Here is a 6,196-nt window from a genome sequence, read left to right on the forward strand (position 1 = left end):
ATTAATATTAGTATTTTCAGAAGCATAGCAAGTGTATAGCTGCTTCACTGAACAAATTCCGACAATTTTAATTTGACTATTGGGCCCGTGCTTGCCCCGGGCCTTTTCCATCTAGTATTGATAAAAGAGAAAAACAACATAATAATGCTGATAAATATACATCAAAATTTTAAAACAACTACCTAACCAACATTCCTGCACCATCTACTCTTGATGGGTGTAACTATGCTGTCCAACACAAAATAGTAACAATAAAACATCAATGCCTCTATCATCCTGAACCATGCTCTTCTCCAATGACGATTGAAGCAGAGCGCTGCAGCTAATAACAACAAGATCACTCCATAAGACACAACAAAGCCAATGTAAAAACATTGAATATCCTCCAATTCTGATGATTCCTCGTCTCCATTTGACAATTTAGGACTCATCCCACACTTGTTGTCTAATGGATAACCGCAAAGAAAAGGATTTCCCTCATAGCTGTTTTTGTTGAAAGTTCCAAATTGACCTTTAAAATCAGGCACTGCACCCGATAAGTTGTTGTATGCTACACTGAATACTGCCAAAGAATTTAGCTCAAGTAGACCAACAGGAATTCTCCCATTCAATCTGTTGTAGGAAAGGTCTAAACTCTCGATTTCCTGTAGATTGGAGAAGGTATTTGGTATTCTTCCGTTGAGATGGTTGTGTGATAGATTCAATGCATGTATATTGCTCATGTTCCCTAGCTCAACGGGAATTTCACCAGTTAATCTGTTACTTGAGAGATCAATACCCGACATATATTTTAGAATGCTTCCCTTATAAGTGTATGAGTTTCTTTTCGTTGAAAACTGGACCTGAGTTTCCACATCCATCAAAAATATGTCACTTAGAAGTCCACTACTATCGTGGTAGTGCCTTTTCGAACGTATCCAGCCCAAAAAGGTTAACCATGAATCCCTAGAAGTCGTAGGATAATAGGCCATTCTTATCTCTGCATCATTTTCTGCTCGTGTTAAGTAACCCAAACAAGGAAGGACTGAACCATAAAGCTTATTGAATGATAAATCCACCATAGATAACTTGTTCAGCATACAAATCTGAGTTGGAATCTGCCCTTCCAATTGGTTATTCCTAAGGAGAAGGTAGTTGAGAGTATTAAGAGAGCCTATGGTGTGTGGGATAATTCCTGTAAAATTGTTGTACCCAAGATCCAAAGTTGTCAGAAAAGACAAGTTGAAAAGTACATGTCCCAATTCACCACCCAATTGATTTTTCTCAAGATGGATGTGTTTGAGAGGTAAAGAACTCACACAAGAAGGTATAAAGCCTGAAAGCCTGTTTTCGGATATAGCTAAAATATATATACTCTTCAAATTGCAAATTTCAACTGGAATCAAACCTTCGAGATGATTTTTTGACAAATCAAGCTGTAATAATCTTGTATTATCCATAATCCATCTCGGAATCTCCCCAGTGAAATTATTGCTGCTAGCGTCAAGTACAATAAGGGAGCTGAGAAAAATGTTCCTAGGCAATGGTCCTTCAAAGTTATTGCCATTCAAATACAATATATGTGGCCTGACCTCCTCCGAAAATATTTTTCCTTTAAGCTTGTTGTTTGACCGAAGGTAGAACAATTGTGGAGAACCAATTGCCAGATCACTAGGAACTCCTCCAGACAAGCTATTGACAGAAAGGTCTATGAATTCTAAATGAATGCCACAAAACTTGGAAGGTATAGGACCTTCAAGATTATTTTTTGACATTCTCAAAAAGGTAAGCTTCGGAAAGGCTAAACTCATATTTGCTGGAATATATCCATTTAGTTTGTTATTAGAAACATCAATCGTCTCTAGATGGAGGTGATGATTCGATGGCAACTTGAATGGTCCGTTGAAAGCATTATCTTCACCATAGATCGCTGCAAGTCTGGTGTTATTTTCTAACAACCATGTTGGAAAGTTTCATGGCAATTGATTTCCACTTATAAGAAGGATCCTCAAGTCATAAGGCAATTTTTGAAGGTTTATACATCCCCCGATACCAAAAAACTCCAACTGAAAATTTGGGATCCAATTTTGGAATTCAGTATCTGAAATTATTGTATTATAACCAACATTCAAATTGATCAATTTTGTATGGTTGGAAAATTGGCTGAATGACAGAGGAACTTCAAATTGGTTTTGTGAAATATCAAGGTACTCAAGTGATGTGAGTCTCCTCCAAATAGAATGTGACGCTATATTACCGTGTAAGTTATTTCCATTCAAAGTCAACCATCGAAGTGATGTCATGTTTCCAAGACACGAAGGCAGTGTTCCCCCAAAATTATTGTTTGTAAAATCCAGCTCTTCAATGTGTTTGAGTTCACACCAACCTATATATATAGGTTCAGAGATATTTAGCTAAAAACAACTTTCTATAATAAGCAACATCTTATTGTTTATTTATTTTTATGTCTATGGGTGTGTTTGATACGAAGCAAAAATGTTTTTAGAAAAATAGGTGGATTTTGTTATTTATTTTCGTATATTTGGTACGTAAGCAAAAAATAGTATTCTAAAAATATTTGTATATAATCTAAACAAATAATTTGGAATGTGAGAGGAAGGTGAATATGAGATGTGTTGGAGCTAGGAAGGTGAATGTCACTTGTAGAGTTTGTTTTTTTGCTACGTTCATCTAGGGAAATCATTTTTAAGGAATTTTTTTTTCTAGTATAAATGTTTTCCAAAATATATGACTAATTGAACATGATCGAGAAAATCAAACCTATATTCATGAAATGCAGGCATTAGATAAAAGAATAGAAAAACACATTACCTTGATTAGGGAGGATGCCATACTGAACACTTTTAAGAGAAGTCATTTGTCCAATGTTTGCGAGAAAGTTGTCATTTAAAGAACATCTCTCCAAGTATAAGAACTCCACCGCGCTCAGATTTCTTAATGCTTATATGATAGAGTCAAAAATAAGAAACAACAAATTATCATATTTCAAAAGAAAAAGTGGTGATATAAGTAAGGTAGACAAATATTGAGTTGAGCTTACTGTAAACTGTGGTCGGAGCCGTGAGATCACTATATTCATAAGAAAGTGATTTAAGACGTCCCAACTGTAAATTCCGCAAAGAACTCAATATTCTGATACCTGTTAGATAAATTATATGTTTTTACATAAGAATGAATAGATCGATCCTATTACATAAGTTGGTAAAGATGTGTAATCCTAGTCCACATTTCATTATTAATCTTTATCTGATCAAATTTGCATTTTGTTCTTAAGGTTAAAATAAAACATTCAACATTAGAGCAACTGCATTGATTCGTGTACCTTTGGTAGTCACAAAGCTCTCTATATTGTTTCCCCAGAGATCCAGATGTTTCAAGTTGCTCAAAGCAATTATGTCTAGACAGATAAATCAAAAATAAAAAATCAAACTTTAATTTGATATGCGAAGAAATAAAATTGAGATATTTAGATGTATCATTAATATCTTAGCGGGGAAAGGCCTAACAAACCATTCATTTCAATAATTCCATTTATTTCATTTGCAGCTAGATTGAGATGCTTGAGAGACGGAAAAATCTTGAGTGATGAAAAGATGGTGGAATTGAAGTTATTATCATTCAAATTGAGTTTCTCTAGTCCACTATTTCCACCAACACCTGCATTTGATTTATGAAAAAAAAAATACGTAAGAGACCATACTTAGTGTTAGTTTGTTAATTGTTCTCTTGTGAAATTTGTTACTTAAAGGGAGCTTACCCAATGCAGAAAGGATATTGATGTCATTGATTTCATAACCTTCAAACCAGAGTTCTCTTAAATTGCTTAGCCCTCCACATTTCTTACTCATGCCTTCAACCATAAATAACAACTATACTAAGTAAATTATTGTCCAAAGATGGCCTTATGGACTATAGAGTAGGAGGATATAGAATATACTGCTATTATATGTCGTCGGTACGTTGAAAGAGGTATCAACATGTGCACCAAGTTTTAGAACCTCAAGAGATGAAATCCAACATAAAGATGATAGTAAAACTTTTGGATGGATATGATTAAATTGCAAATCGAGTACTTTCAGGTTGGGAAGCTGCTTTAGTTTACTGAAACCTGGATTACAAAATTAGACCAAAAAACACATGTTAGTAATTTATTTACTCCATGTAGTTTCATTTTTCAAGAGTCATGAATATATTCCATACAATATTGATCAGACCTTCATTTTTTGCCCACCCAATAATATTTCTGTAAGACAATAAAAGAACTTGGAGGGACTTGAATGGAAGAAAGAGAGAGGCATTAAATCTCCAACCATCCCCTGTACCAAAATTTGTTCCGAGATGGAGTTTGATCACTCGACCTGTTTCTAAGCTGCATTTTACACTATTCCAAAAACAACAATCAGTAAAACCATTCGTATTATAACCTTCCCAATCAGCCAACAATTCGCCATTCGAATTCATTATGTTTGCTTGCAGATCCAAGAGAGCACTTCTCTCTTCATCCCAACAACCATTCGCCACTATTACCATTTGAAAAAACATCAACAAGAAAAACTTAATATTCCCCATCCCCACTATGACTCTACTTTATTTTCTGGCAATCTGATTTGCTACCTAAGGGAATGTTTATATAGGAACTATACAAAGATACAACTTCGTTTGCGGGTTTAACAACTCATTAGCTTTGACTTAAATTATGTTTTTGTGCTTAAAAAGTTATTTAAGGGGTGTCATATCAAGAACGGACAAGAAATATGAAACACATGGGGTAAGAGAGTGGCGAAAGACAAAAATATAGGCATACATACATATGCACACACTTAGTGCATATTATATTGAAATAACTGTCATAAGAATGATATTAAATTTTATGACAAATTCATTAAAATTTTACTCTACTTATAATGTTAATGAACTTTAAGAAAGGTGATAAATACCTAGGTTAAAAAATAAATTACAAATAATATAAAGAAGTATTACATATATTATATATATACAAAAATAAAATGAACAATCCATAGAATAAAGGGGGAGCTTAATTATAATATAAAGAAGTATTACATATATGTCTTTCTATGCATTTCCTCATACTTAGTACATTTCATGTACTGATGCATACTTGTGCCTATATTGTTTTATAGTATAGAATTCGATGCTATACATGATATAACAAGGGTAAAGTGAACAATGCATATTAGAATAAAAGGGGGAGTTTAATTATTGTTCAAAGTTGAGTTGTTTGAAGGAAGAATTTAATTTTTAAAGCAAAGTTAAAAGTCATTTTCACCCTCTTTATATATGTATGGAACAAATTAATTAGCCCTACTAAGAGTGCTAAGAACCTCTATAATATAAGCCCTAACATCTCATATTAGTTATCACTTTTTTTTTTCACACCTATTAAAAAATATTTTTTAGACTTAATCATTATTCCTTTCTCTATGAGCAATTTCTTGATTTTTAGAAACCAAACTTTTTTAAGAAAACAAACTAAAATAACAGTCGAACCCAATTTGATTATTTGTTTTGTGTGAAAGTTGAATACTATGGCGTGTGTGGATGAGTGGACGCAGTAGTCCAGCCGCAAAGTCGAAAAAAGACAAATAATCAAATGCTTTAGAGTTTTTTCTTTCTTTCTTTCTTTTTTCTGCTTTTATCGTTTTATTATAGGGAAAATGCATAAGTACCCCCAACCTATGCCCAAAATCTCAGAGACACACCTAACCTTTACTAAGGTCCTATTACCCTCCGAACTTAATTTATCTATAATATTCTACCCCTTTTCGGCATATGTGGCACTATCCTTGAAAAAAATGTCAACATGCGCTGGGCCCACAAGATAGTGCCACGTAGGCCAAAAAGGGGTATAATATTACATATAAAATAAGTTCGGGGGGTAATAGGACCTTAGTAAAGGTTAGGTGTGTCTCTGGAATTTCGGGTATAGGCGGGGGGTACTTATGCATTTTCCCTTTTATTATATGTATTTTTTGTAATGTAAACATAGAAAAAAAGAAAAGGAATTATATGTTTTTTTAAAAAAATTATATGCTTCAAATAAATTGAGAAACACTATAGCGGTGTAGCTAGGAAAAATAATAATTTGAAATGTCTATAATAAAATGGATAATAAATGTGAAAGGATACCATCGCCTGGATAAGAAGAGTTAATCTTGTGATAACTTTTAAGTGACCT

At 33.5% G+C, this 6,196-nt stretch overlaps 1 long non-coding RNA gene and 1 pseudogene across 1 annotated transcript in view; one reads left to right on the forward strand and one right to left on the reverse strand.

Moving 5' to 3' along the window:
• The window catches only part of LOC125842435 (uncharacterized), an 84,865-nt gene extending 84,116 nt beyond the window's left edge, over window positions 1-749 (forward strand). The window contains exon 2 of the long non-coding RNA XR_007443912.1: window positions 627-749. This is a non-coding gene — a long non-coding RNA (uncharacterized LOC125842435). The remainder of the gene's footprint in view (window positions 1-626) is intronic.
• Window positions 132-4,569, reverse strand: LOC125842419 (receptor-like protein 13; annotated as a pseudogene).
• Window positions 4,570-6,196: the final 1,627 nt, after the last annotated feature.

Source organism: Solanum stenotomum, chromosome 10 (genome assembly GCF_019186545.1).
Source record: "Solanum stenotomum isolate F172 chromosome 10, ASM1918654v1, whole genome shotgun sequence".
Lineage (NCBI taxonomy): Eukaryota > Viridiplantae > Streptophyta > Magnoliopsida > Solanales > Solanaceae > Solanum > Solanum stenotomum.